This window comes from Martes martes (genome assembly GCF_963455335.1).
Source record: "Martes martes genome assembly, chromosome: 12".
In the NCBI taxonomy this organism is placed as follows: Eukaryota; Metazoa; Chordata; class Mammalia; order Carnivora; family Mustelidae; genus Martes; species Martes martes.
Window position 1 is genome coordinate 23,912,186 of NC_137900.1, and position 12,913 is coordinate 23,925,098.

The following is a 12,913-nucleotide window of genomic DNA, read 5'->3' on the forward strand; positions in this document are numbered from 1 at the left end:
TGAAATAAGTGTTTAAAATCAAAGGGTAACATGCACTTGGACATAAGATTTCCCTAAGATTTATCTAAAAATTTTTTAAAAATCACCCTAGTTTATAACTGTCGCTGCCTGCCAAAGGATTTTGATTACTAATTCTTTCTCAGGTTGTGGAGACAAGGACCGAGAAAAATTATTCGGATGCGGGGATCAGGAAGATCTATGTGATTTCTGATGTGTATTGACCAGTTGGAACTTAATGTTGGGAGGACATGGATTAAGGAAAGCCAGTAAAATCAGAAAATGGGGTGTTCTGGTAAATCTCGTAGATAAGTTTGCAAGAAAGCTTGTATATGCAGACGTTTACCAATGTTCCGGAATAACAAGAGACTGAAATACGCATAGCGTTAACCAATTTGGAGTCCTACCCCTCTCTTCCTTTCCTCTTTTTGTCCAGGTAGCTTTGCACACTCCTGCTAGCTCTTGGCTTTAACCGAGCAACCAGTGTTTTACTCCAAAGACCTTGGCAAACGCTACCGCTGCAGCCCCGGTTCGGGCCGGGTATCCCAAGTCCAAGAGGCCCCAAACCCGTCTTGGCCGGCTGGAGCCTGGCGCAGAAGGGACAGCGGGCTTCCCTGTCCCTGAGGCGTGGGAGCCCGAGCCAGGCGTCCCTCCTACCTGGCTGGGCGGAGCGGGGCCCGAGCGGAAAGTGTGAGGGCCGCCCCGCGGGGAGCTCAATCTCGGGCGGCCGCTGCTGCGCTGTACGCGGAGTCCCGCTCCCGGGCGGGAAAGGGCCGCGCGCGGGACAGCGTTGGAGGCCCCTCCTCCGGCCCGCGCAGGCGCCCCGCCGCGCGCGGACATACCTGCAAGCGGCCGAACCAGCCTGAGGAGGCCTACTCAACGCGGCTCCCAGCGGCAGCAGGTGGCCCCGGACTAACCCCTGTCACCGCTGTCCCAGCGGGCCTCACGCCCCGTCGCGCCCCGGAGCCGTCTGGGCTACCCTCGCCGGGCGGGATGGAGGCGGACGGGGACCGGGAGGAGCTGGCCCACCTGCACTCGCTCTTCGCTGCCTGCGAGGCGAACCGCTCGGGGCGCCTGGAGCGGGAGGAGTTCGGCGCGCTATGCGCGGAGCTGCGCATGCGGCCGGCCGACGCCGAGGCCGTGTTCCAGCGGCTAGACGCTGACCGCGACGGCACCATCACCTTCCAGGAGTTCGCGCGCGGCTTCCGTGGGTTCTGCCGCGGGGGGCGGCACCGAGGCTGGGCTCCACGGGAGACCGCGTCCGCCTCAGCTCAGGCGGGACCCGACCCCGAGGACAGCCAAGAGGACGAGGACTAAGGGGACGCGCTGGCAGCCCCCTGGGGTCGGGCGAGCGCTGGCCAGCATTGGCAGGACTTCCAGGCGCGACTTGGAGACCAGGCCAAATTCATCCCCAGGTGCCTGTGTGGGTTGGAGGGCGGGAGGTGAGGATGGTGTTACCTGCCCTCACCTGTGCGCTGGCGTCTCCCTTTTAACCCGCAGGGTGAGCAGACCAACGCGACTCAGCTCTTCATTCTGAGTTGCTTTTCTCTGTCCAACTATTCTGAGGGGAGATCCCCCTAAAGTTGAAGAAAGGGAGTGCGTTCAGAGTCAGGGTTTGGGGAGAAAGTTTCGCCTGCTCACTTCTGAGCCTTGCAAAAGTCACTTTATTAATTACCGGGGCCGCAGTGAAATCTGCAGCATCAAGAGTTTGTTCCCAGACAGAGTTTAGGAGCGCCCTCCAGATCTCATCGCACCTTCTAGCAAGGGCCCCTGGCTGCACCCCAGAGCTGTGAGCTGCGGATTGTCAAACTGGCGTCCCTGATACGTAGTAGTTCTTGTATTTGTTGTTTTCCTACAACATAGAAGACGAAACATGTTGGGCATTTGTGTTGTTGGACTTACCTACTCATTGATACCTACCATGTATTAGGCATTTTACAGAATTCGTTCATTTAATTTTTGCAACAACCCCGGGATGTGGATTTTCTCATTTCTAATTGGAGAAATTTAGACCCAGAAATATAGGCCCGTAAGACTTTAAGGAACTTGACTGATTAATGAAAGAGCAGGGATTTGATTCCATATGTTGTTGAACTGAAAAACTGTTTTATACAATGGAATAAAATGAGAAAGTTATATAATAAATTCTCTATGGCTCTGACAGAAATGATATCAAGTTACTAACTTAATTCTCGGGGGAAAGGAAATGCCTGCAGGGCCAGGCGTGGAAAGATGCTTAGGTTTTATTCAAGAGTAATTTGCCTCTGTGCTTTCCTTCCTGTCATGGTGTGTCTTGAACTGCTATATTCACTTCTTCCTCAGACACTCTAAACATGTTAATGCTGTAAAATGTATTCCTGCTGTTTGGATTATGGATGAAAGGCAGCTTGCATATCTTAGACATAAAACTCAGAAAACCAAATAGCCCTGGGAGGATCAGTAGTCTTGCTCACCCATTCACAGCTTGGACCTGCTGGCTTGGGAGTCCCACCTCCTCCTCCTCCTCCCACCTCCTACCTCAGTTGTGGAACACAATTGTGGCAGAGCAGTCCTGGTCTTGAGTGCAGATTCATGAGGGGCTAGAGCAAGGCACAAATCCAGGATCTTGAGTGAGGTTGATTCCGTGTGTATCGATTTGGAGGCTTTGTACTGGTCTAAAGGGATAATGCATCACCTTGCTGCTAATAGATTACAGTGAATAAGCTGTCTCCAGGCCAGTGAAAATCTGTCAGTCCGCAAAAGTCTGCTTATCTTTCAGACAGGTTGTTACAATCCTAATGAGCCCTGGCAACAATTAAAAATATTATGATCTAGCTGAGCGTTTGGGCCTTAAAAAGTGACCTACTCCGCCGAATGACACTTAAAGTTGTTGCTCAGCAACTGAAAAGTAATTCAGTTCTTATTGAATTCAATTTATTCAACTGAGTAAGTTGAATAATCTTTTTTAACTCTTTTAGGCAGTGCTAGCTTGCATATGCTGTGAAGCTGGTAAATTTTTGTGTGTGTCCTTAGCACCAAAGTGCAGTGATTCAAATCACCGTGTTATTTAGGGTTCCCTGGAGAAACAGAAACAATAAAGACTCTGTGTGTGTGTGTGTGTGTGTGTGTGTGTGTGTGTGTGTGTGTGTCAGAGAGAGAAAAAAAATTTTTTAAGGAGTTGGCTCATTGATTGTGGAGGCAGGCGAGTCCCAGCTCTGCAGGGGGGTAGACCAGGAGGCTGGAGACCAGGGAAGAGTCAGTGTGGCCCCGGAGTGTGATGGCAGTCTGCTGGCAGAATGCCTTCTTCCTTGGGGAGGTCAGTCTTTATCTTACTGTCTTCAGTTAATGGGGTGAGTCGTGCCCACATTATGGAGGGTAATGTACTTTACGTAGAGTCTACTGATTTAAATGCTACTCTGATTTACAAAATACCTTCACAGCAATATCTAGACATGTATGACGAATACTTGAGTACAGTAGCCTCACCAGGTCGACACGTAAGAAGAACCACAGCCACTAAGAAACTTTTTCAGATATTCTAAGTTTTTGAGATTACTTGTGTCTTGGGAATCAGTTTTGAAAAGATCAAAGAGCATTTTTAAATGCTTCTAGGGTGTAAAATATGTACCAAAAACCTTTCAGTTATTTAGCAGAATCTAGAAATATCCCTGTACATCTCTTGTACCTCCTTCCAAATGCTGAAACACTCCAAAACAACATACCACATTTCTGTGGCAACTTTAAAGTTACTATCATTTTTCTATCGGCCAAGAAAAGGCTTGCCCTCCATGTATTTATGGCTCTGAGATGGGCCCTGGAGAAATGAGCTTATTTTTCTTTTCTTTCTTTTTTAAAAAGATTCATTCATCCATTTCAGAGAGAGTGGGAGAGAGTGTATGCACGATCGAGGGGAGGGACAGAGGGAGGTGAGGGTGAGAAGTAGACTCTGTGCTGTGTGGGGAGCCTGATGTGGGGCTCAATCCCAAGATTCTGAGATCCTGACCTGAGCTGAAACTAAAACTCAGACACTTTATCACCTGAGCCACGCAGCTACCCCCAGATGGGCTTATTTTTCAAGTTCATCTCTACCCCTCCATCCTTACCCTGCAGTCCCACTCTTTACCTCAGTATCTCTAAGTCTGAACTGAGCAGCTGACAGAAGAGGCATTTTGGATTGAAGCAGCCTTTGCCCTGTGGCAAGCTATGCCAGCATTGCACACTGCAGCCTTTGCCTGAGCAAACCATTGCTTGCTTGCTCACTTCTTTCTTCCTTCTCCCTCATCCCCACCCTCCTTCCTGAAAATGCTGTGGGAAAGACATTATACCAAGAAGTCCAAAGGCTGAAGTTTTAATGAGAAACAGTAGGAAATTCTTTAGAGTAGGGACACATTCTTTCTTTACCATTTCCAACCACTGGTTTTGGTTCCTGAGTTGGTAGTTGCTACCAAGGATGGAATTTGAGAGGCTTAGGGCAGCCCGGATGTGTTCCACCAGATAGAGGTCTTAAAATTCAGCCATAAGAAAGCCAGTGGTTCCACACTCATATTCTTAGAATGAGGCATTTTTTTAGTTCATCAGCAGACACTGCTTTTAAATCCCATCTTTTCTCAGGCATTGCTGTTCAAGGGCCTCAGACTGCAGCATTGGTAGCACCTGGTAGTGGTTCTAGAACTGCAGACTCCGAGGCCCCGTCATAAACCTGTGGAAGGACCTGTATTTTAACAAGATCCTTGGTGATTTGTGCATGTATTTAAGTCTGCCAGAGAAATGAGAAGTGACGGTATGGGACATGGCCACGTTGGGTTGGGAGTTCAGTATGAAAAGATAGAAAAGATCCAGAAAGAGCATGTTAAAGACGTAGAAGGTAGCAAAGGTGAACTTCATGTACTCCAAAATTCTGCCTTGGGTTGCCTCTGGTTATCTGAAATCTGAGTTGTGAAGCATTCATGACTGAATTTACCCTGAAGATAAGTAACTGATAGTTCACCAAGGATATGGGTGTATTTTGTGAATGTATTCTTCAAAGACAGATAGGCATACAGCACAGTGCACAGAGCTTACCTGCACACACCTTGCTGAATCTTCCCCGACAGAACACTCCCATAATCAGCATCCAGATCAAGAAACAGAACATTTTACCACATCTGCAGAAGCCCTCAGTGCTCCCTTCCAATCCCTGTTGCCCTCACCACCAGGTTAGTCATTATCCTTTGCCTATTGTTGTTACTGTTTTTACTTACACAGAGGGGCTCAAACAGTGTATTTACCCTCCTGTCCCCAACCATATGTTCATGAGCTTGGAGTTGTACATCTGTCATTTCCATTGCTGTAGTGTATCCCTCTGTGTGAAGATACGACAGTTGACCCGTTTCACTACTAATGGTCATTTGGGAAATTTCTGCATTGTGGCTATTACTCCTATAATGAGCAGCCTGTCACATGTCTTTTGGTAAACGTATGGACACATACAATGCATTGCCTTTAATAATTTCAAAATAATTTTGAGATTCCCTTGCTAACTCACGGTCATAATCGTGAAGCTTTCATCTTGGGCTGTAGTATAGCGATACCCCATGTTTGCAAAGATGGTTATTCAGCTTGGGTTTTTGGGTTCCTGTATACATTTTCTGTTCTTTCTGTAAGGCTGCTAAGTTTTATTCATTATTGTCAGTTCTTCTTTCCTGGGTACCTTGTCTGCCAAAGATACACAAAGCACATGATCCCATATTTTAGAATAGTGTTTTCAAACCCCTACAGGGTTATTCCTGTACCTACAGGTTATTCCTATAATGAGCAGGGGTGTCTCAGAGGCTGCTTTTCATTCTTTCTTGCTTTTCAGCCTTCTTTTCGATTCTTCTTGGTGTCAGATCTCCGAATTTTAGGTGGCTGGGGTACTGCTGCCATTTTGAAATCATTGTCTTTTTTTTTTTTTTCAGTCTTAATAATTTTTATTCCTGTGTTAGCCCCTTTTCCCCTCTGCTCATTTTGAAAGTTCCTCAAAGTAGACATGATAGTTCTAAATTATCTTTGTAGAAATTATGCCACTTAGATAAGCACGAACATTCAATTATATTATTATGAATACATGTGAGAAGGAGGTGTCTAGCCAAGAGTGGGCATGGGCTTATGCTTGGATGAACCCACGGGAGTCTGGCAAGGTTGTGAGCTTGCACCTGTCTCATTGGCCCCCAGCCCAACAGATGGTCAATGAAATTATTTGTAATGCTTTTTTTATGAGTCTTAAGGAAATGCTACAAAAACTATTCATGGAAGTAAACAGATACTACAGCTTTGTGGGTTCTCCTTGTCCACTCAAATGAATTATTATAATAACCCTCTTACAGCTCCTTCTTTAGTATTTGGATTGAAAGCAGCCATTCAACATTTCTTTCCATTTTGTCTCTGGGTTTTGGACCAGTTGCACTGCCCAGAGGGGATGTTATCCACACAGATGAGTGCGGAGGTCAGTTCATGCCACAGGGAACCAGAACGGCAAACTAAGGGGGAATAAAGGCTTGGGATGAAAAATATAAACTGAGATAAATGTAAATGCACAGTGCATTGAAATTCCTTTTTTTTTCTTTTTCTTTTTTTTAATATGATGAAGGGGTGAGTTAAGTTGATGACTCAATTAAGAGACCAGTTTTCCTTTTCTCAGCTCTCAGGAGGTGTTGAGGTCAGATTCCTTCAGGAGATAGTGTTTGCATATCTGAAGGTAGTTGGCTCTTTTAGTGGGCTGCAGCTCTGGGAACTCAAAAGTGGATTAGTTTTCAGGGCAACTGTTCCTGGTATAAAGTGAGGAAGTCAGGTTTTAATAGGATTTCTGGCTACCTTCTTTTTTTCTTTTTTTAAAAGATTTTGTTTATTTATTTGACAGACAGAGATCACAAGTAGGCAGAGAGGCAGGCAGAGAATGAGGAGGAAGCAGGCTCCCTGCTGAGCAGAGAGCCCAATGCTGGGCTGGATCCCATGGCTACCTTCTTTTTTTAAATTACATTCCAGAAAATCACGCTTCGGTTGTTGAGAAAATCAAATGAAAAAGTAATTAAACTTTCCTGCTGGGTGCTGGGGAAGCAATGAAGTGGACAGTTGATAAGCAATAAAGTGTAGCTCGGGAAGTTTCTCCCTTGTGGAAAATATGCCCCAGGTGCCACCGAATGGAGACCAGAGATCTCTCAGAAGGTCTTAACTGTTGAAGTGTCAAATTAATGATGTCAACAACATTTTACTTTCAAGCGTTCTAGAAAATTTGTAAGGAAATCTCTATAGCTAATTTGACTTTAGTTTGGTCTTTTTGATCCAGCACTGCGTAAAATAGAGACTGGAAAGCCATTATCGATTTATCTTTATGTTTGACGGTTAGGTAGGAAGGGAGATAGGTAAAAATCAATGATTCTTTAAAAAAAGTAGATTAAAAAGTTCTTTGATACACTTTTTGTGCAGGAACTCAACAAACACTACCATGTGTACAAATAGTTTTAATTTAAGTTAGTTCGAGGATGCGTGGAAAAACTCTCTCGTTTAATTACATGATCTTTCAGAGCAAACTCTTGTAACCCTCAAGAGAGGTTTTTAAGAAGGCCAGAGCAGGCTGGTATGATCTACAATAGTATCATCCATACTCCAGCGTAAGGTCAAGATTCAGCTGTTGAAGAAAATGTGACTATAGCTTAGGCACCAAACAGTTATCTTTCCATGATATCTATAATAATTTAGCATTAAATGCCGACCAATCAATAATTAGTAGTAGATTTTTTCAATACCTATTATATACAAATTCAAAAAAAATAGGTTTGCTGCAGAGTGAAGAGGTAGGTTGCACTTATATCCCAGAATAGGCTAATTTTAGTAGAGAAAAATGTGCTCTTTAGTGGTACTCATGATATTAAGAAGTCTTTTGGAGATTTTTTAAAAAGACAGGCAAATCCTTATCTTTTATAGAGGATGCTTGTGCGTTGTCTGCATAACACAATATTTTAAATCTGTGTTGACCTACATAAAATCCTGTAATTTAATTTGTGCTTTGAGGATTCACATGTATATCATAATGTTTAGAAACTTAAACATACATATTCCTCTGTTACAAATGCATCCTTCTTTATTATTGAGGAAATATATTCAGGATTCACAACATTAGTTCAACCATTCAGCTGGAGTTCCGATTTCAGCAACCTCAGTGAACACTCTGGCTGGTAGAGTTCAGATGTGCTTTCTGGAATGCCCTGCTTTCTCAGTGTTCAGAAGGGGATTGGCCCCTCTCAGCTTGGCTGTCAGATTTCCCACAGTTAGTCTTGTCCCCGACCCTGACCAACAAAGTTCGTCTGCTCCGTCCTCACTACAGCCTTCCTTGGTCAGCCTCAGATCCAGCATAGAGCTCCACCCTCTCTGGTTAGGCTCCCACTGAGTCCTCCTTCTCCAGGCTCTGTTCTCCTTCATTTATGCAGGATCCTGTGGGGTCAGATCTCTAGTGCTGCAAGGGATATGGAGGCTGATAGGTAACTGGGAAGGTAAGCATCCGCAGAACACTCAGTACACAGAGCTTCAGATTTGGTGTGGCAGGAGATCTGAAGAGGAAGATTTCTTCTGGTTGGAACAGTCAGGGCAGGCTTCATGGAGGAGGCAGCTTTGGGGAGAGCCTTGACTGATGTGTAGGGTTTGGTTTCTGGACAGGAACTACAAAAGGCTGTGATTTTGATTAGAGGCCAGTGTTGAACTGTAATTCATCCAGGAGGGGGTGAAGGTGTTTCCCATGACATATTTGATCTGAACAGTGTCTCCTTTTTTGAAAATTTATGTATTACTTGTTGGGCACTGTGCAAACTATTGGGGGACAGTGAGCACCTAAGAGTGCTTAGAATATGAGGAGGTTGAAGGAAATGATACAGGAAGTAGAGTGGTTATAAAATTGATCCCCCAAACCAGAATTTTCTTACAAATTAAATGAGAGGAATTAATGTACTTAAAATTATGTAACCTTATTGGAATATTGTTTTATTGTCTGACAAATTATGTTTTTATTTTATGTGTGATCCTCTGACATAGTTCTATCAAAAACATCAAAAAAAGTTATTTCTAAAATGCATACACATTTTATATACATTAAGGCAAAGAAAATGTTGCGACCAGTTATTGAAGATTTAAAAAATTGTGTAAGTGGACCAGTTACTTTTAGAAAATACTTAAGTACTTTAATCAGTTTCTTATCTTGTACTTTCCTGAGGAATATGTCTTTTTTTTTTCATTGTGGTCTTTTATGCTTTTTCTGCCCTATCAGATTGCTTGTAATGTTCTTTAGAAGACTTTGATTATTAAATTTGAAATTATTGACATTGAGCAATTGACTCTTCTCTGCAGGTCATCATGTTTTTAATGGAGAAAACATTCCCTGTCCAAGTGCTGACATACAATCATAGAGAAAACTGTGCAACAAGCTTAGAGCAAATTCTTATAAATGGAGGATATTCTCAACTTAGTTTTGGTATTGAGAAGTGTTGATTCTTACGTATGTGAATGAATATTTCTTCCCTTGATGGTCACAAGCTCTGTGTTTTCTGCCTCCCTTTGCAGAGCTTTCTTTGACAAACACTTTGACAGATTTCTTTCTTAAGTTTTGCAAGATAAGACTTGTAGGATAAGTTTGTTTCCATTTATGACTCTTATGAATGTTTTCCCATATTGAGATGCTTCAAAGTCGTAGGCCTTTTCAATTTCATTTCATTTTGATTCAGAGCATAAATGTAATCAAATAAAAATAGGAAGTTGAGATATTCCAAATCATAATTATGGAATTTTGGGATTGAATTTGTGCAACATTTGAGCTCTCAATCTCATCTGTTTAGTTCATCAGTGCCTTCCTGTTTTCAGGCGTATTTTTCAATTAATTCCAATCTGTTAACAGTTTCAAAAGCTGAAGACAGTTTTTATAAATTTGATAAAAGTTTTCCAACAGATTTTGAGCAAAATGTAATGCCAACTTAGGAGGCAGGTTTACAGCAAACATAGGACGATTTGCTAAGTAGTTCTTCAAAGGTTCAAATGTTTCCAAAACCTGAATGTGATAAGCCACAGAGAAAAAGTAATCTCGACAAAAATGTTTAGATGCTGTAATTATATGTGTGAATATATTTGAAATTCTGATAGCAACAGCTTCTCTTTCAGTTGGTAGAATATCAAAGCCTGTCTGGATGCCATCAAATGCACCAGCACCATTTCCACATGTATTTCTACTTCACAAATGGCTTAATTTAGTAAAAATTATGATAATTTTTAACCACAGTGCTTTACTTTTATATTTCACGAAATTTATAGTAACATTTGTAGTAAGTTCGGAAGTTTTATCTTCCACAGAATGAATTTCTAAAAGCTTTACTGGGACGCCATGAAGTGGATGGAAAAAACGAAATCAAACCATTATTGGAATTAACTCAACTGATTTTCTTTTTGAGGCATTGATCAGAATGATAACAAACTGGCCTCACTTACCTCTGCAAAGTTCTTTTTTGGCTAATGGAGGCACGTAAGCACCTGTCACTTCACCATGTGTATTTGTACAAGGAAACTTGGAAGTGAAAATGCACAGAACCAATACAGAAGCATCGTCTTTTGATTGAAGGGAAAGGTCCTACTTTATATGCTCTCATTCTGCAGCTGCATGAGTGACCTCGTAGACCCTGAACAGTTTTCCTAAAAGACAGATGCTGATGCTTTTTCAGGAAATTTGTTGTCTTCTGGTTTTGGTGGTTAATGGTATCATTCTGGTCCACCATGGTGGAGGCTAAATGTTGATAAACTTAAAAAAAAATTATTTTGTTTGGAATATTTTTAGATTTACAGAAAAACTGTGAAGACATCACAGAGTTCCCCTATTACGTGTACCCACTTTCCCCCATGATTAACATCTTGTATTGGTGCTGTACACTTGTCACAATCAGTGAACTGATATTGGTACTTTAGTATTAATTTAAGTCCATAGTTTATTAATATTTCCTCAGTTTTCCCCCTAATGTCCTTTTTGCACTCTAGCATCCTGTCCAGGATACCACATTCCATTCAGGTGTCATGTGTCCTCGGGCTCCCCTCAGCAGTGACCGCTGACAAACATTTTGAGCAAGTTACACGTTTATCACCATCATTCTTGTAGAGAGGAAATTTGGTTCTTAACTTTTTTATTTAGCGTGCACCTTTGTTGTTCCTTGTCATGGTTGCCAGAAGAGTTTATTGCAAAATAGTAAAGCATTACCATTCAACAAAATAACTAGTTGTACTAACCTGGTTAAATTCCAGTAGCAGGAGCATTCCAGATACTTCTTATTGCTGTGTGGGAGGACCCTCCGACTTCTGTTTTCTGTACCCTGTGCCTCTGATTTCCTTAGTTCCCGCTGATTTGGCCAAACAGCCGCCTGGCAAAGAGTAGCACAATGGACTGGTCACCCAGGCGGCCAGCAGGGCAGCCGTCCCCAGGCTTTCTCCCGCACACTCTGAGACCTGCGGACTTATCAGTCTCCAGCTTCTCTTATCCAAGTCTAACTTGTTTTATCAGTGAATATTCTATTCCTGGCTCCTGAAAGGAAGAGCCTTGTTATGCTGTGTCTGAAAAGGGTCAGGAAAGGAGAGATGGGTTTATCACTGGTTGTCTTCCCATTTAGCCACTTGTTCATGAGAAGTTTCGCCACCGCAAGCGTGTGTCACACACTCCCGGGTAAAAGCTGGAGGTAAAAGGTGCAAATCCACCAGCTTCCCTTGGCTTATTGTAATGCAGCTGTTAATAACTTTAATGCATAGTTAGTGAGGAGTTCAACAACAGTTAATAGCTACGTACTCTAAATGTAGCTTTTTCATGAACATTTATCCAGAATTTTCCTTTTTTTTTTTTTTAAAGTCAAAGTGGACAGAATATAGGACAACAGTATAAGATTGTCCTGGGTAAACCCAGGAAGGAGACAGATGTCACCTAAAGAAAAATTTTGTGCAGGAACTGAAGTGGCACTTTATTTTCTTCCCAACTCCTATCTTTCTTACCAAAACAGAAATTTTCTGTGTAAATACACCAACTTGCCCTAACATTACTAGATTATGCCTACATTAAACTTGACTCCAGGTAAACTGATAGAAGAGAAATACCGGGAGAATGAATGTGCATTGTCAGTACTCTTAAGTAAAGAGGTACCTATTCTCCCATGTGTGTGTACACATACAGAGCACACTGACAGTGTGGTGTCCATAAATAAATATAAATTGATGTGCACGTAGGGGCAGGATGTGACCAAAGCCTTGTTTCCTTGTATGTAGAAGGCTAGGCCTGCACTGCCCCATCCTCATTACTGTGCTCAGGGCCTTCCTTATGTTAACAAACTATAACAGGGATCCAAGGAGGGCCCGTTGGGCCCTCGGCCTGTTTGTGTAAATAATGTTTGATTGGAGCACAGTTAAGCTTATTCATTTGTGTGTTGTCTGTGTTTGTTTTCATGCTACAGTGGCAGTGTTGAGTATTTGCAACAGAAATTGTAAATATTTTCTGACTGGTGCTTTACCGAAAACTTTTACTGACCCCTTCTTTTGGAGTACTTGGACCCAATTCCCATGTGTGGGTATGACCCCCCATCCCCCCAAAAAAAGCAGTCTTTGGACACCAGCAATGTGTTCGAGAATTTAGCTCAATTCTGACACTGTCTACTTGGAGATAGCATCAGATTCCACTGCCCCATCCCCCAGTTCAGACACCAGTCACAAGCCCCAGGCGGTTATGTGTGCTTCTGACTGATGGGAGGTTCCAGTAATCTCCTCCTTAAGTTCAGTTAATTCACTAGCGAGGCTCACAGCACTCAGGGAGACGTCTACTTACATTTGCCACTTTATTAAAGGGTAAGACCGAGTATGGACCAATAGCCATATGAAGAGATACACAGAATGAGGTCCTGACCAGAGGAGTTTCTGTCCT

At 42.9% G+C, this 12,913-nt stretch overlaps 1 pseudogene across 1 annotated transcript in view; it reads left to right on the forward strand.

The window, feature by feature from the left end:
- Positions 1-990: 990 nt before the first annotated feature.
- The window catches only part of LOC308353556 (ras and EF-hand domain-containing protein-like), a 71,924-nt pseudogene continuing 60,001 nt past the window's right edge, over positions 991-12,913 (forward strand). The window contains exon 1 of the transcript in view: positions 991-1,412. The product of the transcript in view is annotated as a ras and EF-hand domain-containing protein-like (transcript). The remainder of the gene's footprint in view (positions 1,413-12,913) is intronic.